Below are 22,472 nucleotides of genomic sequence, written 5' to 3' on the forward strand. Positions count from 1 at the left end.
GCAATAGAGACCTTTCTGTTCTTCAACCCAGAGTGTTACCTTTAACTATTTCCTATCCCTGAGTTCATTTTTTGTACCCTGTTTCTGTCCAGATCTAGTTCCAGCTTTGTCCACTCTTTCCATTCCCGCTCCCGTTGCTAAAAGTTTTAGTTATTTATCAACCAGCTCTGAACTTTTTGCCACTTTTTCTTGCTGTTGTCATCTCTTTGTACCTTGCCAGACTGTTATGCAGTCACATTCTCAAGTCTTGAGGCCAGCGTGTAGTCCTGATCTCAGTATCTGTCCTCAGTGCTTCCTGATGCTTCCTTACTTTTTCATCCGCTGTTGTCTCAAACGTTCCCCACACTCCCTTGCCTCATCCTTGCTGTCCTGCTTGAGCATTTTGCCCGAATACACCAGTGCCATGAGCTCAAGGGGCCTTTCCTCTCTGACATCCCTTCACAGCGTGCACCGCAGTCACTGTCTTCTCATCGTGTCTCTTCCCCACATCCTCCTTTAGCTCATTTGTGTTGCTCCATTTTGCTCTGCATTCGTGACAAGTGATGACCAAGGCTTGAGGAAGGAAATACACCATGTACTATAAACTACCATGGCTGTCTGTGGTGCAGAAGATGCACATTCACATCAAGCCTAGAGCCAGTCTTGTTTTCAAGTTTCAAAATCTACTTACTAGTTATTGAGATGTCTTTCAAACGTTTATTTATCACAATAAATACAGAATTCTTCTATCTGTAGTAGGCTTTTAATGTAAGATCTTGTAACAATTTCTAAGCTTGCTTGTTATAAATTTTAGGCCCAGCAGATACCTTTGATGGTTAAAGTTCTGTGAGAATTTATTAGCCCTTAAAAACACTAAGAAGACGATAGATGCTTTTAAGGTCTGTATCACTTTTTGCATGTTGAGGCAATATTGTTTCTATTTAGTCTCAAGTATTTTTAACAATATGAGTTTCCACATAATTTTCATTGTTTTAGAATTTCCTTCCTTGCTTATTTTGGCTTCTTTAATTGAAAAAGACTTGAATCCCTGAAGCCCAGTCTTGTTACCCCTCCTGTGTACACAGATCCTTTTCCTTGTTTATTTAACCATCCATATCAATGGTAACAGCATCACACTTGGCAGATCCTGAATTCCCTTAAGTCTCCCACCCTGTCTTATGTGAACACGTGCCTGTTTTCGTCTTATGTAATCAGGTAAATTAATGAAAACACATACTAACAAGACTGTATTGGATCCAAGTTCCCTTCATGTTTTAAACTATAACAAGTTATGTCTGTTTAACAGACAATGTTTATTGGGAAATGAGAATATGCTTACACGCAAATATAAAACTGAAAGTGAGAAGAAAAGCAAAAAGTAAGCTAACTCAGTAACTCCAGTCTATTTTCAGAACAATGTCTTTGTAGTGAGGTTTTATAGGAGATGCCAGTATCTGGATAACTATGTGCATTCATACTTGACTGGCTGTCTGCTGTTTTGTCCTTGAGGTATTGGTTTAAGGACATTTAGGCCCCATCTTCCCTGTTGCATTGGGGCACTGGCACATAGATCACCTTATGACCACAGTTCTTAAATTCCCAGGTCCAGGCCAATAAGGTGAAGAGCAGCATCACAGGAGTTCAAGTCCACATGGCTATCTATCCATCTTGGAGAACTTCACTTACCTGTGAGCAACCTTGTTTTCCATATCTGGATGGAAGTTCCTAGATGCATTCCTAGTGGGTCCAACTGGATGCTCTCAACACATCCACAATTATCCACGGGTCCTTCACACAACCAGTAATTGCAAGGCCACACATCAAAGCCAAGGTCTCTTTAGTGACATAGTAGCTGGGGAAAGGATGAATTCAGTCTGCGGTTCTGCAGAGGGCAAGAACAGAGATATTCTAGCCTGGACAGAGAGAGGATTCCTTGCTGGTTACAAGGTATGGACACATTCCTGCGACCAGCTGAGATGGTCTCAGCCAGTGTCACCATGCTGAGCTTTAATTTCTGGCAGAATATCCTCAGTTTTTCTGAGTTCCCAAAGGTGTTGCCAGTCTTTTTTCCACCTTCCAGGAAGTAGCTGCTGAAGGTGCCAACTGAGAGCCAGTTTGGTAAGGTCTGAGCAAGGAGAGATTTTATACCTGCTGAAAGATGATACTTTCAAAAGGACAAAACCTGGAAGGGGTAAGTTGAATTATGAAAGCATCACTACACCAAGCCAGATTACCTGGCCCCAGGCTGCATTTCTAGCCCTGACTGATACCCAGCCAATGTTGTCCTGGCCAATGTGGGAGAGAGCTGAGGCAGTTACCCACTGAGTCAGCCAAAACGTGCTGCTCACTGGCAGTGGAGTCTGCAAAAGGGGTCCCTTGTATTTCCTGACTGTGTCGCTTCCTTTGTGGAGTGTGACAGTGAATGGGATAAAAGTCTGGTCAACAGACATTACTAACAGAAGTGAAAGTCTTTAAAGTAGTTAAGGATTTAGTCCATCTTCGGAGATTCACCATTTGAAGGATGGAAGCTCCCAAATAGACATCATACATCACACATGATAGACCTCAGGAGGATAATCAATGTGCAGTTTGAGGGCGACCCCAGCCACAGGTCTCACATATTGTCGTGGTATCAGCAGCCCTTCTCCAGGCCAGTGCTTTCCAACGGTACTGGCTTGGTCAGAGGCCTCTCACGATACGCATGATGGTCTGCTCAGTGTCACTCTGGTGGAACTCTGCTGGAATACACTGTCACTTTGTCTCTTCTCTTTTGTTTCTTGGGAATACAAGCACAGTGCTTTTCTGTTGGCTTATAAGACAGAGCTGAGGGTCTTGTGCTGAGTCTGGGGGAGTGGAAATGCTGCAGGCTCTGAAGGGAAGCTGGGAAAACCCTTGTGGTCAGACACTGAGAGGAGAGTGGGTCTTACCTGTTAGCTGCCAGCACAGTGGCGAGGGCAGTGACCTGTTTCTTCTGGAGGCAGAAGCGTGGCCTGGGTGATTGAGTAATTTTTGAGAAGTGTGTTAGGCATTTTCCACTGGGAACTCTTGAGTCCAAGCTTACCGCTTGAGGCATGTTCTGGGCATAAATTCAAAGACATTGGTCCATACATCTCCCCAAAGCACCAGGAGTGCAGATCCAAGGACTGTGCATGTGCCCTGCAGAGTGAAAACTGAGACCTATGGAAAGGTTAAATGTAACACATAATACAGTGCAGACTGGGACAAGAACAGAAACAAGAGAAAATAGGAGGAGAAGAGATAAATAAAGCAAAATGCCTGGGCTGCAGTGAAATCTGCAGCAGTGTTCCCTCTGGCACTGGCAGCTGAACCAAATGAAGCCTTGCATTGCACAGCCACCCCTCAGTGCAGTGGAGGAGCTGAACCTGCAAAGGCTCCAGAGATGGTATCAGGACAGAAGGAAGAGCAATAGTAAGTCGTTGTTGCTCAGCTACAGAGAAGGGGAATGTGTGTGCAGATTGTAACTGCAAAAGAGTCAGAGAAGTTATTTTCTTCCTGTCCTAACAAAAGTGAGTGCTTGAAAGGATTTAAATCAAACTTCTATAGGAAATTTGACCCTTATAGGCAAAGCATAAGTCGGATAATTGGACTTAGATGGAGCCAACACTGCCAGAAAGGAACTCTGCTGGAATACACTTAGCTAGGAATGCTGATGGCTGGCAATGAGTGAGCAGAGCCCTGGAAAGCATGGTCTGTGAAGAAGACTGAAAAAATTGGGTAGTTTGGTCTACAGCAGAAACATCAAAGAGGCACAGGGTGATTAATCTTCGGACATTTAAGTGACTGATGTTAAGAAATGTAGCAATGGACTGGTTTTTATATCCATTCATAGAAGGAAAAGAAAAAATAAAATGAATTAGAAACATGGAGGATAAGATTTTTATGTTACTACAAGCTTTTTAAGAAAAAGCCTAGCCAAAGGATGGAGACATTGCCAGAGGAGAGGCAGAATCTTCCTCAACAGCAATTTAGGAGAACAAGCTAAAGCTCTTGGGGGGGTAGTCCAGTTTTCTTTCGTTACTAGGCCTCAGGTTAAGGAGATGGTCCAGGTGACCTCCTTCCTGCTGCATTTCTGTGGCATCTGTGACATTTATAGCACCAGTTTAGCTCCATTCTTTTTGAAGCTTGTTCTTTCTCATTGTGACACATGCAACCCAGGAGCTATTCAATTCAGCGGAGTTACTTAATCATCACACACTTCAAAATGATTTGACCAGAGCGAGTGAAAAGCAAGAATTGCGAATGATAGATACTTGTCAGCTTTAATAGCTGCTGTATAATTCATGGAGATAAAAGGCTATAAAAGCTGTAATTTATTTTCATTTTTAGAGTTTTAAATATGTCCCGACATGCATTTGCTGTGTGTATGATGGATTCTGGTCTGCAATAGACACTGTTCTGCCCTCTTGGAAGTGGTGAAGCAGGGCTGACCCAAGCCACCAAAACCTTCAGTTACCGGCTTTACAGCATCTGCATGCTGAGACAAGCAAAATATAATGGGTGAATGAAAGAAAAGCAAGAGAAGATTTTTCTGGAGTTTATTTTGCTCTGTAATATTTGGAAAGGGAGGTTTGTGAAAGTGACTGTTTCTGCTTCACCTGTAAGGCCTGATTTACCAGTTGCACTCTTCAAGTTCTGCCTTTTTAGCACACTTTGATAGACATATATTGTTTGATGACCCAGGCTCTGCTTTCTGGGTATTCTGATCACCTGTATGTAACATGGGATTAACACACCTTTGACCATGTTCACAGTTCAGTGTGACAGAGAATTGCAGCCAAGTTGGGAACTAGGGAAGAGATGCTGCCCATGACGTTACTTCCACCAGTGTCTCTGCTTTCCCTGGCACCCATGGGGGCAATCACAGTCTGAGGTTCTTCTCAGGACTTGTTGCCCATCTACAGCCTGGGCCCTGTGGGAGGTGGAAATGCTTTGCCTACAGCCTCCAATGGGACCTGGATACCAAAGTGACATGTGCCTGTGGCAAGGTCTGTGTGAAGGCAAGTAGTCCAATATAATAATACTCCTCATTGAAGAGCACTGCACATATTGCTAACGAAGCAACTGCACTTCATTTTCTTAATATAATCTTTTATAAATTCTTTAAATCTAACAAAAGAGCTTCACTATCTAAGGGTACATAATTGTGAATTCAAAGGCACTGGAACAAATGTCCTACTTTGCTTCCTGAAAAATTCCAGTCTGTGAGATTTTTCTTGATATATGTGTTCTTATATATGTATATAAAAATACATATGAATACTAAATGAGTACTGAAAAAACATACAAACAAACAAAAAAACCAGAGAAAACACAGAGAAGGGGAGCATTCCAAGTAGCTCTGATAAATTTGATACTAACGCTTCATATTCTTTATTCTTTTGCATGAGGTGTTCAGCCCTGGCTGTTCCCCTGGCTGCATCTCTGCCATCCCCAGAGCAGCATGGTGAGCCTGCAAAGGACCGTTCTGTGCTTTTTGCAGCCTTTACTGTCCATATTCAATAATTTTCTATTTTTCCTGCTGCATCTCTTCTCAGAAAGTCAGAGAGGATCATTACCCTTGTAGATAATTTTAGATCTCTGATCTGTCAGAGGCCCTGGCAAAGGAAGGGCTCTGCCATCTGGTAGCCCGTCATACCTGAAGAGCCCTTTGCCTGCGTCTGGAATGAGGAGTTATTTTTGATGCTGATTCTGACGTTAGCCATGGGTGCTCCTGGAATATTTCCAAGTTTTGTAAATGTCATTGTAGCCTCTCCCTGTCTCTTGTTGTTGTTGTTGTATTGTTTTTCGTTTTTCTATTTTTATTTTGTGTTTATGTTGTGCTGCTTTTCACCAGGTTGGAAATGGAGTATATGTCTCGGAGTACCCTGCACCAGACTCCTATTTCCAGACTTACCATCTCTGGCCACCCTTGGAGCACTGTTGGCCCATTGCAGTGAGCAGAGGGGAACTCTCATTAGGTTGATATATTGGGCACACAGAGTCACCGCTGTCCCTACAGCAGCACGGCAGAGCAGTACTTCAGGTGAGTTACATCCCAGTTCAGACCCTGAACTGGTAACAGCTTTCGTTTCCAGCTTCAGTGGTGTAATTCATACCTTTCTGTTATTTTTAAGTGTAGTGCATTTCAGTTTGAATGACAGACACTTTAATACATGTCCCATGGTGCAATTTTCTCTCCTGTGGAAACAGGAGTAGTGGTGTGAGTTAGCAGGAGGTCAGATTTTACATCTGCTACAATCTTCCTGAATGACCTTGAACAAGCCCTTTGATTTGTTTATGCCTCAGTCTGTCTTGGTGTGAGAGAGGAAGGAACCTCGCCTCACAGCCCTCAGAGATGTTCCCTTGTGCAGAAATCAGCTTCTGCTGTGTTTAGACATAGTGAAGATCTTATCTCAGCAAGCCAGAGGAGCAACTTACTGCAAACGATACTAATAACAACACTGTATACTTTGCACGAGGCAACATCTGTGTGTGCTTAGATAAGCTGTGTTTGTGCTTTGCACCAGCTGCTGTGATCATAGTGCAGTTGTCCGCTGGTTTGTGTCTGTAACGGTAGGTACAGGCGTGAACACCGCTCTGTGTGCATTGCCATCTCTGTATCCAGTGTCTGCTTTTGGCACTCTCATCTGTTTCATTTATGAATGAGAGGGTGAGGGAGGAGAGGGCTGGGCTGGGCTGGCTCCTTTGCGGTTGAACCATAAAGAGCACAGGAGCTGAAACGCAATCTCCTCCTCCTCCTTCCCCGCGCTGTTTCAGCGACAGCTCGCTCCCAGCTGGGAGGAGGACAGCCTCGCCAGCAGCCCGAGCAGGAGCTGGGAAAGGGCAAGTTTTGTGCTGTTCATACTGCAGGGAAAACCTCTTTGCATAAACTCTGCTCACAGGTGAGTCTAATTTTTTATCAATTCATTCCTAAACGCTGGTTAATTTTCTGTCATTGAGCCAGGTTATACAAGGTTATGACCCCTGGAAAGGTGGGAGGACAGATTTTTGGCTAGGTTGTCAAAGCAAAACAACCAGGCAGTCCAAGGACTCAACCAGAGCAACATGTCAAAAAAAATTCACAACTTCAAAATAAATTTCCTTGGCAACTTCCCACTGGGGAGTTGGGGATTGGACTGGATGATCTTTTGAGGTCCCTTCCAATCCCTAACATTCTGTGTTTCTGTGATTAGTCAGAACTTTGAATGAAAGTTCCTCCGAAAAAACTTTCTGGGCTCCACTTTGGTGCAAAGAGATCTGAATGTTGAAGCTGTGTTGATGAACGGGAATTGTTAGGATAGACTGGGAAACTGTTTGATGTTTGCAGCAGAGAACCAGAGCAATAGGCAGTAGGTGAATGCCAGTAGTCATTTTCGGAAAACTTAGTAGGACTGTCTAAGTTAACTAGATATAGGCTACTTTAAATGACTAATAAGTGATTTAAATACTTAATTCCCCTGAAAACACAAGCCAAAAGTTACACCTACATGTGTACTCTGCATACACATATATAGATTTGTCTTTGTATCTCGAAAGTATGCCATTACTATAGTTTCCAAACAGTAAGCCACTTTTCTTGCTGCTCTTCAGAACCTGACTTGGGAAACTTGAAATGTGAAGGTTTGTTTAGTGAAATTAAATTCATTTGGTTAGAAGTGTATCTATTCTTTTTTTCTTTTTCTTTTTAATAGGATTAAAAACCTTTGTTTATTATTGTAGGTTGCCTGTGTTACAAGTACATTTTTCTGCTTCTTGGCAGTCTTTGTAAAGCAACAAGGAAAGTAAAATAGTGAGCGATCAGCTTTATGTGTGAAGGGAGAGCTGAAAAATAGAGTTCAGAAGAATAAAACAACCTTGTTCTGTCCTCTTCTGTTCAGAACAAATGCAGACATTTATTAATAAATATTTAAGGAAACTTTACACTGAGGCAGGGAAAAATGGCTACATGTAGGCTCATAAGACATGTCACTGTCATTGTGAACGTTAAGGGACTTTCTGAGCAATCTGTTAATCAGCTCCCTCTGTGACTTTTTCCACGTTAGCACCCTACGCTCACACTGGCTGCAGAGGAGTATGATGTCTGACCACTTCTTCTTTCAAGTTTGCTTTAGTCAAGAAGCCAATAAAAGTGTGTCAATCCCATGTATTTAATACCCACTCCTCCATTCCTTTTCTGAGGAAATAAATCTTTTACTGTCCTCACCTTTATCCTTCCTGCCTCCCCATCATATTGCCAGCACGTTGTTGTTCCCCCATATCGTGCTGCTTCTACACATGGTAGTCATAAGGTCTTTCTGTTACATGAGGCAGAAGGCAGCTGCTTGGTGCTCATTTTATGCTTGGTGCTATACAGCACTAATTTAGGTGATAACATAGATGGTACACATGCAAGCTTTTAGGAGCCTTTCCAGGGTCTGGTGAGTACACCATGAGAAAATGTCATTCTGTGATAGCAAGGCACAGCTCAGAGGGTTGACAATGCCTACTTGACAGCGTTGCGATTTGAATATCACAGTTTTAAATGAAGAAAGATGTGACAGTTCCTATATCTCATTAAAAAAATCTCATCTCACTTGACATCTGCAGTGAGATGTATTTATCTCATTTTGTGGCTGGTGGACAAAATTTGATTTTTTTTTGTTCTAGGACCTGAGGAGTGTAAGCAATCCTAGACAGTGGGAAAAGAGAGAAGGGAGATGCAGCAAAGGGGAGAGAAGGGAGGAAAGTTAATTCCAGCCGAACCAGGTGTACATAGGTGTCATCATACTAGATGTCATCATATAGGGTGACCCTGAGGGATGGCTGGTTCCTGAGGTTAGACAGACTGGAAACTTCTTACTTGTGGCTGAGCACAGTTGCACAGGGCCAGGTGTACAAGGATGTGGGCATCAATTTAAGTTTTCCTCTCCTAACCAGCTGATCCTGTAACTTGGCATCCCATTGAACAGTGTGCAGAGCAGAAAATATTTTCTCTGCCAGTTTTTCTAGACCTGAGCTGAGAGTGCATTTGTGTTGCCTTGGGGCTTCACTCCCCCTTGACTATTCTTGTGCCAGTGTGGTGACAACCAGAGAAAAAGTTATTTCAAACTTGGGAGGACATTTACACAACTTGCTAATTATTTTTAAGTGAACTGTAAGAAGAACTCTGGAGAGTGAACTCCAGATGTGGTGGCCTTGTGAGTCTCATTACCTTATAATTAGCTGAGTGTCTCCTCTAAGAGGTTTGTTTTTCCTGTAAAGCTTATTCTGAGTGGCTTTTAATGCTTGTTATGAATTAATATGCCAGCTGAAGCATTTGCAGAGCTGCTGTCCCTGACAGCTGATAGCAGTTGATTTCAAAAAAGCAAAGAACAGCTTTAATGTTTAGAAGAAACTGGCCAGTCATTTTAAGTAAAGGTATTAGTAATTAGCAGCAGCTAAAAACAAGATTACAGTTTATTCTCTGAGGGATGCATCTCCTGTACTTCCTTTTTCTCCACTAGAAACCACACTCTGAACTGTTAACCTAGCGTGTAGCAAAAGGAGAACTATCTAGGGACTTCAACCAGAAGCTGTAGCTAATCTGTCCAAAAAAGAAAAAAAAAGACTAAAGAATAGGTTTCAAACACTGTTAGAGGGAGGTTGAGAAACAGGCTCACCTGAAGGTATGCTCTGTTCCTCTCTATGGAGTCCCCTTGACAGAAACTGTTTCTGTGGCGACAAATTTGTTTTCAGCTGGGTTGTCTTGGTATTTGATCTGGGGTTGCTTAGGCTCAGATCTGTCACCATGCCAGAGGCAAGCAGAAATGCAAAACTGATGTGGTCTACAGATAACAGAGAGGACACTCTGCTGCTGTTGCTGTTACATTTGCTCCATGAGAGATGTTCTCCTGACATTCTCCTCTCAAAAATTGCTAGGGACAGCAATTGCTGCTGGGATGAGCTGAGTCTCTCATTTCTCAACATTGTTGCTTTCTTCCACAAGCTTTCAGTCTTCTTTTCTCTCACATTGTTTGCTATGAGTTGACAGCAAAGACATGGAGCTTTGAAGATAGATTAGATAGCTGATAGTGGAAGGGGAGATCAAAAATGAATGCATTACAAAAACAAATGCAAACAAACTGTCAAACTTAAGTTACTTTAATGACACCTGAATAAAATTGTTAAATGGGCAACCAGTAGGGAAGGGTGGAAATATTATTACAGAGATCTCTTGGTTTGACTTTTTCGTAACTCAATATTTTAGTAACAATTAGAATTTGATCTGGAAACATTGTGTCTTCCATCTGCCAATGGAAGAAGGAGAATTTCTACTCTGTGATGGATAATGATTCAGCATCTATGCACATATCTAGTTAGAGGATGTATCTGGTTTATGCTCCATATTCAAGAAGTGATCTGACATAGCTTTTGAAATAAGAATTGTCTTTAAAAGTAAGAAGAGGATTAGACTGAGATCCCTTAACTTACCATGTCAGGATGTTATTATCTGCAATTTGAACTTGTGTCCAAATTTCAGAGATAATCTTACACCTCCACCCCAGAGCAGGATCTGGAATTCTGAACAGCTCCCAGGTTTGGAATCCCACATCTTCTGTGCTGGCTTTTCCATCTTCCACCCAAGAGCTTGTCAGAACTCCCCTGTAATGTGTATTTGATTCTCTCCCTTTTCTCTAGCCAGATGCATGGTGGGAAGCGTGAGCGGTTTACAGAAAGGTTGTTACTTTTGCTGTGAGTTGCTTCTCTGATACTATAAAAGGCTTTTTCATTTCCGTAAGGTTGTGGTTCTTCAACTATGTTTTCAATTTTTGTGTTGAACCTCTTTTATCCAGATTAATACCATTATGGTGGGCTGTTTGTTTCTTCCAATTTTCTTTAAAAGAAATCTAGAGAAGGACCAGTCAGTTTTCAAGCATATGGATAGATGAGTTTGTGCCTCCAGGCAGGATACTGGGATTTGTCTCCCAGAAGAGAGGTGGCAAACCTGAAGGGACTCTGACACAGGAGAAGTGGTCAGTCACTGGTGTGGATGCCAGTGTCATCCAGGAGTGGAACGGACAGGAGCTGGAAAGAACATTTAGGCCCTTAGGCAGGACACTGAAGTGCAGGAATGCAGCAGCACGGTGCTAAGGAAAGCTTCTCACAGCATATGCAAGGACAGACAGAGGTACAGAGAGAGGCTGTTTCAAGGTACGGCAAAGAAAAGGGTGGAGGGATGACAAGCTCGTATACATTGGGAAATGAAGGAACTTGGACATAATGGAAAGCCAAACTTTGTTTAAATCTTAATGAAAGCAAAACGCTAGTACTAAAAATCATGTGAATACTAAGAGAATTTTTTAAATTAAAATGAAGGGAATTGGGGAAATGAAAATTCAGGAGATGAAAATGCAAGCGCAAATCCTTCAGATAGAGATGCTAGCACTTTGTTTGGAACATTATATCCATTGGCAACTTGGTTGTTGGAGTCCTGGATCCTCAAGGGAAAAGAAGAAAGGACCAAAGTTTTCAATAGTCATCTAGCGAGTGAGAGCAACAACAAGGGAAAGACCACAGAGGAAAACCTCCTTCAAGGCGTGCTACTTCTACACGTTCGTGAGAAGTCTGAGAGATAACATCAGAGAACACACCTTGCATGTGAATATTGACTTAGATCTACAGGAAACTTGGTTCATCTCCAAAAGAGAAACTGGAAATTCGAAGACACACACAAATGCATGGGCACATCCCCTCCTCCAGTGCTGTATCCAAGGAAGAAATACAGAATCACAGAACAGGGGCCAAAAAAAGTCTCAACCAAGTCTAAAAGGAAATGAGCACAGCTAAACAGCAGCATGTGGAAGGGGAGTCAGTGTGCTAGACTAGACAGAGTTGGATCTAGAACAGAAACACATTTGAAACACACAATAGGGATCAGTGTGAGCCGGAAATACAAACGTAGTATGAAGGCACAAAAGAATTATTTCTGTGTTAAATGGTGAAACTGCACACCATGTTTGGTGCTGCAGTTAAACAGGCAAATTTTATCTCTTTGATTAAAATGAATCCGAACAGAAAAAAAAAAAAAAAAAAAAATGAAGTCAAAGAAAAATGAGACAAAGAAGGGAAAACTCTCCAAATGTTGTAAACAGCTTTTCACTTTACCATGTCTTCAAATTTTTGCTGTATAAAATGAATCATGTACTGAATCATATGTACAGAAAATAGCATTTAAAAGAGGGATGACTTTATTGAGTGTATCATTATTTGCTGATGCATGGACTAGTGAAAATCTTAACATTTTTCTTGAACATGAGATGTGCTCAATCTTTTTAGACATGGCAGAATTTCAACCACATTTCAATTAGACCTAGCGAGCAAAATTTTTCTCTCACACAGCCTTTGCTATTTGTCAGACGTTATTAGTCAAACACTGATTACTGATGTCCCAAGCTACTGCTTGTCACCAGCGCTGCAAAATTGGTTATATTCACTGAACTATCAGTAAAGGAGGAGGAAAAAATTGTATAGATGGATGTTTGGTTGCTTTCCAAACTAGTTTTGGTTAATGAGATAGTTCTGTTTAGAGGGCATGATGTGCTGTACTTGGGTTTAATTATACCATGTTGTGACTGGAGACAGTGGCATTATAAAAGATGCAAGCAGAAAGAAGATTTGGTCCTTGCTTTGGTCTCCAACTTGTTGTGCTTTCGAACAGAAGTTTTCACTTTTAACCAGTAAGTGATGCTGGGGAGGCTCAACAGAAGAGACTATTGTGCATGTTGTGGGCATCCCCTCCCCTTTCTGTGTGCACAAATGGGTACAGAGCAAGTTACTCTCGATATTCACAACTGCTATGTCTGTACAGCACCATAAGTACTGGGTAAAGATCCAGGCTAACACCTGACTGGCTCAGCCTGGCCTTGATGTGTGCTGAGTGGTATGGGATGCCAGCAGTGTCCAAGCCCCACCTGCTGCAACTGGGTAGCCCATGCTCAGGGTGCTGAGATGTCTGTGGGGTGGCTCCCACAGGGCCACAGCTCCCTTTGGGCGGTCACTCTGTGGAGCAGGGGCTGTGTGGCTGTGCTGGGGGTAGAGGAGCACACTGACAAACCAAGGAAGGAAAAAATCATTGAGACATAGTTTAGATGTGACCTAAACCTTGAGTCACTGATTTTTATGCTAGACATCTGGTGTTGCCTGATGGAGCACCGTGCTGGTGTCAGAGCAGACTGCAGCTGTATCAGAGCAGGCAGTAATACAGAGTTTGGAAAAACGCATCAGAAGAGTGATTTTCCCCAGAGCTGTAGATGATAAAATGAATCAGAACTCCTCTAGCTCAGAGGTTGAAGTTCCTGTTTCTCAGTTCTAGGCTACAACACAGTTGTTCCAGTCCGTGTTCCTTACTGGTAATATTGTATGTTGATCATGGCTTATGTGGCTTCTAATCAGTAACACCTGCGTAATCTTGGCTTTTCTTGTGTTGTCATTTTAAATGAGGATCAGGAGATCGGGCATTACAAGCAGTTTTGTTGTCTAGGATTGATTGTTACTCACCTGCTTCTTGTGCAATAGAGACAGGACAGTGCCTTGGTTTCTGTGCCAAGGAGGGTTGGGAGGGAGAGGGAAGTTGAGTTGGCTGAGATTCTTTCTAGTTGAGGAAAAGGTAAATTTGGAGTTGTTCTCTAAGGAATACAGAAATTTAAGTTTCCTGCAGTAAGTGGTGTGATATGTTTTCCTCCACCCACTGTCCTGTACTCAAGCAAATAATCCATGAAGCCTCTAGGAGGTGTCCCCTGTGAGTAGGCGCTAGTCACAACAGCTCAGCACTGAAATACTTGGAGGGTCATGTTGTCCACCTGGCTGATCTTTAACAGCAGGAAGGAGGGGGCAGATGAGGCTCATTTTTAAAAGCTTTGAGGCAACAATGGTGTGACTAATTCCTGTTATGTGATTCACCTCCCTGATACCACTTGGATTGCTTGCCTGAAATTACACACTGTATGAACTTCTTATTACCATAAATAGGGATTTTCCAAAGTGTAGTTTCTTTTCAGCACTTCCCTGTGCTCAGCCAGTTGTTCAGACCTTGCACTTGATAAAAAAACCTTTATCCTAGATAAAGAATAAGAAGAAGTCTGAGATATTGGGCTAACTGTGCTTATTATCCCATCTGCCTTCCTTACCCTTTATCTCAAGTTGTCCTTCACACATGTGCAAGCTTCACCTAAGAAGACCAAAGATGTAAAAAACATGAAATGGTGCAGAAGCAGAACATGGGTTTTTTGTATTAGTTTTTGTTCATGTCAAGTCACAGATTTCATTTCTAGGAAAAACAAAACAACAACTTTTAAACTGAAAAACATTTCATAAAAAAAATAATTGGAAAATGATGATTTGTTTAAAAACAAAAATCCTTTATGGAAGCTGTTTTATTTCGTGTTAGATTTATACAATTTGTTTCCATGCTATTGCATGTTACTAAGGGGGGATGTGTTATGTCATGTTACCTGGCAAACAACAGTGGAGAATGGAATAGGAAGGTCCTGAGAGCTCTCCAAACACTTCTTTGCCTTCAAGGGGCATCAGCTGGACTGTTCTCAAGAAGTTTGCCAAACTTCAGGACCTTCCGTGATGACAGTCCTACATCCCATGCACCATCTGTCCTAGTGCTCCACTTGCCTTTGTTAGTGGAAAGCCTTTGGTGGTGTTTAACCCAGTTTCTCTCACCTTTGCAACAATCTTTAATATGTTTGAAGGTTGTTGCTGTGTTTGCCCTCCATTTAGCTTCTTTAGACTAAACAAGCCCAGCTCCCACAGTCTGCAGCTTTACTAGATCTCTGACCTTTCCCCTGTGCTTTTCTTGACCAGTCAGTGGATCCCAGAGGATCTGTGCACTTCTGGAAAGCCTTACAGAGATGCACAGGATGGAGGAATAGTACCTACAGCCAGCTGAGACATCCCAGTGTGATATGGGGAGAGTCCTTGTGTTCACAACAAAGGGTGTTGTTGACCCCAGTATGTGACCCCTGGAACTTTCAGATCCTTCCCGGCACCCTACTGTAAAATAAGATATGGTTTATTACTGACTTCTCGTATCATATGGAATGCATAATATGTTGTATACAGCCGTTTGCACATCAGGTAAGAAAGAAGCTGGATAATTGGTGCTCTAATTAAACTGACAAATGTGAGCCCAGGATAATAATCTCCTGGGTTAATCCGGATTTTTTTTATATATATATTGAAATTTACCAGGAATGTAACTTTTGTGTTTCAATAAGTCCTCCCTGTGACCTCTCTCAGCATAGCCTACTGGTGTGTGGTACCTTAGCTGTCTTAAGACCATTCAGAAGTGCCCAGCTGCTTGCTTTCTAGGTGGCTTCCTGCCTCATTGAGAGCGAGTTTGTTTGACTTGCAAAGTGAGTTGGATGTAGAACATACAGGTTTGAGATCAATGCTGATTCAGCTGTTCCTTACAGAGCTTCATGATCTGCAGGTCAGAGCACTTGTAAGATTAAACTACATTACTATGTAGTTGCTGAGGATTTGAACTCCATTTAGAGGTCATTAAATTATTTGAATTAATTACTTGTCTAATATACATGGGCTATCTTCATTGGCTTCTAGCTGCATTGCAATCATCGGCCAACACTGCTTATACTAGACTGCACAGGTCAAATTTCTCAGCTTATGGTGGTGTGCAAACTAGCGCTTTCAACAGGCATTGAATTCACTATGAGGAAAAAAAAAAGATTCATGATTCAAATATTTTAGTGTGAATCTGCTACTCAAATCCACACAATGAATTCCTAATGACAAATTCACAAGTTGAAAGCATGAAACCCTCAACTACCCCACCACTGTGGGGCCAGATGGCATCTGAAGTTTTAGTGATTGAATATTTAATGTAACTAGCTTACTTCAGACTTTGGAGAAATGTGGCAAGCAGAAAGGAAGAAATTGGAACAAATTCCCAGGATATCAAAGTTGGAGCAAATGGAGTGATTTACCCAATGCTGTGAATGATTACATGTCTGTGTTAGGGAAAATTGGACGTTGGTGACTAATTAGTCTTTTGTTTATGTGGGTTCTGAAAAAATGTTGCTGGTTTCCTTCTTTGACAATAGGTTTATAAATGGAGTCATACAATAATGACAAAAGTGATTTGTAATTCACAGAATGCTTTTATGGTTTCCTCCAACTGAAACAGATACACAGAGTAATAACTACTTGCCATGAAGGTTTGTGTTAGAGAGGGCCACTTGCAAGTTAACAAACACTGGACGGATTGTGTATAGACCTAAATTAACTTTAGAAGGGAATTCAATTTAAGGAAGGATGCAGTTTTTGCGCTTTTTTTTTTTTTCCTATTTATGTAAGATGATTTCAGAGGTTTAAAAAGACACAGCCCTTTTCCACTGCATGCCTCCAGTGAAACACTCTTGCAAAGAGTAGGACATGCAGATTTTGTTCTTCTAATACAAAAAAACAGAGAGAGAAAGGAAAGTGTAGCAGAGAAACAGCCTTTCTGATTTACAAACAGAGCCAGCAGAAGACAAAAACAAAACTCCTTGCAGCCAACTGCTATTCACAGAGGGGTTTGACAAAAACAATATTTCTGCACACTTGCTGTTGTAGTGTTTATACTCTTAGGGGCCCTGTATCTATTTTTTAAAGTGGTATTTGTTTAATTCTAGATTTACTGATAATGGTTTAGAAACTGATCCAATTAAAAAATACATGGTATGGTCAGTAGAGGAATTAATCCCATGCCCTGAAAAGGAACATTGATGGTGCATATAAAGCGAGCTGCACTAAGGAGAGGTGAGCATCTATGTGAAGTACACTGGGGTCAGGAATTAGAAATCTTAAGGTCTCTAGTGCAATGTAATGATCTTTAATGAATAGAATCATTATTTCTGCTGGACTTTTGTCTCAATATGAGCCAAGCCAACTCTGAGCTTAACAAAACCTGTGCCCTACTGAGATGCTTAAGCCAAATCTGGGCACCATTCTTGTAGAAACATAATACAGGAGATAGAACTACCTTGGTTTTCTTACTGCACCCCTTTTCTTTGATCTATCAGGCCAAGTATCACACCGCTGCAGCTTTGCTCTTTCTGGTCCTTGAAATCATGGTCAGTGCCAGCTTGAGTATATGTCCATGGCTTTGTATTGTGCCCCTAAGAGTAGCCTTGTAATTTGTTGCCTTATCCCAAGTGATGAACAAGGATAAAATATCTTATTCACTAGAATTGTTTCCGCCTCTAATAAATGTGCCTGTTGTCCATTTGTGTTATTTGCAGCAGTCATTGGTGTAGGACATTTGAGTGCTTCAGGAGCACTATCAACTTACTTCCAGGGAACTCCTCTCTGTACAGGAATATAATTTTGAATTTCTGAAGAGAGAGAAATAGGGATTATATAGTTTGGTTGCCAAAAACATTTGTACTTTTTCTAATTTACCTGTGTATCTTTTAGATTGCAAAATGTTCCAGAGAGTTTTTACCAGCAGTGAGTAGAGACGACAGCTGAGTTTGTGCCCTTTAAGGACTGCATCCCATGGTAATTCTTCTCATCAGTAAAAGCATTAATGTAAGTGCATTGTTATCCATCCTGCTGCATACCCAGATATTCCCCGTTGCATAGTGACAATCTGATTTTTTTTCCAAGCACAGCAGTTCTGCATTTGCCCTCAACAGATTTTGTTTTGTTTTCAGACCAAGATAATATTAAATCCCACTGATTTTATATACTCCTTCCCAAATCAGTATCATTTGCTGGTTTAGTAAGTACATTTTCTATGCCTTTCTGAATGGGATGGAAATTATGAAATTATGAATAGATGAAAATACTGACTAACATCCTGGAAAGGACAGGTTATTGCACAATCAACTGAGTTCATAATTCTAGATCAAGTGGACTACATGTGGCTGCTTTTGAGCATGATTGTGCAACACATCTGGCAGTACATAATGCCTTTACAATTTCCCAGGTGTTAATGAGAATGTACAATGGGATGTGTCAAAAGTCTTCATAAAACTGAGATGTATTACACTTGTTGCTGCCTGTCTAGCTCTTCAGCCACATATGTTATCAAAGATGAGGATGAGATTGGTCTGACTCTCTTGTTTTTTGTTGAATTATGTGTCTCTTATTGCAGGAGCATCTCTAAAGCAGCCTTCCAAGCTGTTTCGCTGCAGTGCTGGTTGCCCTTGCTGCCTCTGTGTCTTCTCCTCCCTGTTCCCTCCCTGACTTTCACAAGCCCTGAGATGCAGCTGCTGACTCACTTTCTCACTCAAGTTCTGCCTTCCCCCTGTGCATCAACAGCCCTGGTGTGTGAAGGCTGTGTGAGAAAGGAATTGTTTGGGTATCATGGGAGTGAAAGCTGTTGAGAAGGAGGCTGTCATGTCTGAAATCAGGCTGAAGAGGTTATGAGGACAGGGGTGGCACTGAGCTGTGGAAGGTAGCTTCTGGGACCTGGGGCACTGATATGACTGGGATGATATTCGGGTGTGATGCTGTGTGGGGTGGGACTGACCACTGGCAGGGAGGGGAGGCAACAGGTTCATGAAGTAATCAGGGAAGATGAGAGCAGCTTCCACTGGAGTCCTTTATCCCTTCCAACTCTTCTTTGCTTTCTGCTCATTGGAGCATCTACAGGATCTGCAGCCTGGTAAGGCTGCATGTTGCAGGGAAAAGAGGGCCCATCCATGCTTGCACTGGACCTCCTACTGCAAGCAGGTAGGACTGAGGCCAGAGCTTCTCCCATCTGTCAAGGTTTAAGGCAAGGCAGCAATAAACTATGGCAGATGCTCTGTTATCCCCTTTACCCTCCCCCCACCCTCTCCTTTAGATCAGAAAGATGATAAGAAAGATAAGGAGGAAGGAAGAGAGACTTAGACTTCAAGTTGGAAGGTTTTAAAGGGTTTTACTAATGCTACTACTAAATAGCGAATATATACAAAATATACAAAACCAATCGTGAATGCTTGTCATGGAGCTGGCATCACTCCAGTGGTGGCAGAGCTGGGTGGGCGGAGCTGGTGTGGCTCCAGCAGCTGTAGGGCAGGTACTCAGAAGACATGGGTGGGACTTCACAGCAAAGGGGAAACTGGTTGCAGGGATTGCAGAGCCTCAAGCCTAGTATCACAGGCACGCAGAGAGGGTCCTCTCTAGATGCTGGCCATGGTCAGAGAGGACTTGACCCTCGTGATCACCCTCTTATATAGGGGGTATGCCGATTATGGGATGGAATACTCAGTTGGTCAGTTTTAGTCACCTGTTCTATCTGCCCCTCCTTCCAAATATGTGCCGTTATCAGTTAACCGTGGTTACCATTGGCCCTCTTATCAGCACCAAGTACAGTGTCCAAGAAAAATATACATGCGCTTAGCTGAGAGGAAAAATCACTAAAAGAGAAAACTGGTTTTGTTTTTAACAAAACCAGGACACCGTCTTTTCAAGACATGATGTGAAGTGCAGCTGCCAACCCCAGCCGAACTTCATCTTCTCCTGAAGTACAGCAGTGCTCACTCAGGGTCAGTCTCTGCAGCTGTGAGTCACTTCTGTAAATGCGTAATATGTGTATTGATTTTCTGATGGCTGGTTCTGGTTGAAGCTAGGCTGACTGGTGTATAATTATCCAACTACTCTTTTCACAAGACAAGTATTATGCCTGTTTTACAGCAATTTCTGAAACATCAGCAGCAGTAGTTCACAAACTGCTTTAGCTAATTCCCCCAGAGTACACATAGACTTAACATACACATAACAAAATATCTGTTAGCCTCTGCTTATCTATTTTTCCTATGCCCCCATCCTACTGTTAAAAACAATTTTGTTAGATGCTGGTTCACAAGTTGAGTTCTAAAGACTCAAATAAAAAATAACAGCAAATATTTCAGCTATGTTTTGATTTATAGTATGTGCTTGTGCCTCATATGTACTTGTCTTTCTTTACCCTTCCTTTTCATGTGTGTGTGTGTTAATAGAATCATCCTTCATTGCCTTCTACTTGTAACCCTTTTAGAATTCATAGAATCATATAATAGTTTGGGTTGAAAGTGGCCTTCAAAGATCACATAGTCCAACCCCCCTGGCATGAGCAGGTACATCTTCAACTAGATCAGGTTCCTCAGAGCCCCGTCCAGCCTGGCCTTGAATGTTTCCAGGAATGGGGCACCTACCACCTCTCTGGTCAACCCATGCCAGTATTTCACCATCCTCATTGTAAAGAATGTCTTCCTTACATCTAATCTCTTTCAGTCTGAGACTGTTAACCTTATCTTGTTGCAACAGGCCCTACCAAGAAGTCCATCCTCATCTTTCTTATAAGGCCCATTTAAGCACTGAAAGGCCACAATAAGGTCTCCATGGAGCCTTCTTTTCTCCAGGCTCAGCAACCCCAACTCTCTCAGCCTGCCCTCACAGGAAAGGTGTTCCATTCCTCCGACAATTTTTATGGCCCTCCTCTGGACCTGCTTCAACAATTCCTGCTTTTAAATCATACTTAATCCATATGAATCCAAACATAATTGTGCCATTTCCTTGTACTCAGTCACGCAGCCAAACCTCCACTTTCTTCTACTTAAACCAACCAACCAAAACTAAACATACACCACAAACAAAAACAAAAGCAAAAAACCACAACCAACAAAACCCAAAAAAAGTTGCTCTAAGGATAATTAGCCAGTTTCTGCCTATTTTATATTGTTTGACTGGTCCCGAGTCTACGCTGCTGGTTCTTGCTTCCCAGTCTCTTTACCTGACTTATTTTTCCAGGCTTTGTGAATCAAGATCAAACCAAGCTGACAAACCCTTGAATATCTGGGGAAATTTAGTGTGTAAATTTAAGGGCTGGTGTTTGTGTAGGTAACGATCTGAACCAAATCCTAAACTGAAACAACCCCAGGTTTCTGGTTCCAAGATATGCAGCCCAGTCCAAGTCCTGCTATGACAGCCAAGAGGCTCAGGCCTGTCTGCATTGTGTGACCAGTGCAGGGGCAGATTAAACAGCAAGAGAACTGCTGTCCCATAATGGTGCATGACCATGTTATGCTCCCTGTTCATGGAAAGAAGTGCTTTGCAGATAAGACAAGCTGAGTACAGCTTTTGCAAAGGCCTACAAGGGAGTCCTTTGGCGTAGTCTCTGCTAAAAATGTGTGGGTCTAATTGCAGACAGACTTCTTATGAGGAAAATTGTAGATTGTTAAGTGGCTCTGAGCTATTTCCCATGCCGACACCAGCAAACAGCGCTTCGCACCTGAGCTGCTCCATGGTTCATGGTGTGAGGGGGGCATCACGTTTTTGTCAATGTTTAAGGCACAAAGAAGTTTGGAAAGAAAGAACCTGTTGTTGAACTGTCCAGTGAATAATGAAAATTGGCTCATTTAAACCAAGAAAAAATGAAGCACTCTGAACCTCTGTGATTCTTGGCTTCATTTTTCATCCAGGGACAAGAGAATTGTTTAGACCTTGTGTAGATGGCAAGAGTCTTCTAGTTTGTTTCCAAGACTTGGGCTTAGAAGGGTATAATCTAAAAGATGTGGGCATATATGAGAAAGAAATATTGCCTGGAAATATCTGCTGACTTGTGATACTGAAGGTGTTAGATAAACTATGCTCTAAAAAGTTACACAGCTGCACCATTTCCATATTAGACCTGACTAAAAGGAATGCCTATGTGTTCCCATTCATAACTGCTTTCAGCTTTATGACTGTCTGCACCCCAGATGTTTTTCATACAGCAATTTTTTTCATTTTTCTCCCCTTCCTATGCAGACAAGGTCAGAAAGCAATGGCGGAGCTATTTGTCTTTTCTCTCCTGTACCTTGCGTCACCTTTCCTTCAGCTTCCACTTTTCCAGACAGCTTGTAAGTTGTTGTGTATTATGTTCTTAATAACAGGGTGGGCTCTTCTGCACCCATCTGTTTAACACTGCCATTGAAGTGCTTTCATGCCAGTTCTGTTGAAAAGGCAGAGTTTCCCTCCTGGCTGGTGCAGAACTACATTTAGTACTACTTGGTGCTGGGGGAAAGGTGAACTTTGGCTCCTGAGCCTGTCACTAGCTGGGCACAAGGGCTCAAAGGCACAAACTTGTCCCAGAGCCCATGTGCTGAGGAGGCCGAAATGAGGGAAGGAGTTCCTGGCTCACGGCTGCTGCTGACCAGAAGAGCAGTGTAAGACAGCTATTGCACAAGCAAGGCTCTGGACCTTTGTTTCTCATCCCCATCTTTGAAATTGGGGAGGGTTTGTTAGCACAGGGCAAACAGACTCCCAGCAGCCAGCCTTCTCTTCCTGCTGTCTGAAACAGCCCACTCTAGACCTTCGTCCAGGAGCAGGAAATGTTGCTGTAACCGTAAGTGTATATTGTATTAGCATAATGTCATATCAATAAGACTTTTGCTGTTCTTGACAAGACTTCTATGCTAAACAGAGATTATTTTTACAAAAATGTTCTCCATTACATAAATGTAATTTAATACAGCCATTTTAGTTCTTATAGGAAAATAACCATTTTCAAAATCAGG

This window comes from Nesoenas mayeri (genome assembly GCF_963082525.1).
Source record: "Nesoenas mayeri genome assembly, chromosome: 5".
Lineage (NCBI taxonomy): Eukaryota > Metazoa > Chordata > Aves > Columbiformes > Columbidae > Nesoenas > Nesoenas mayeri.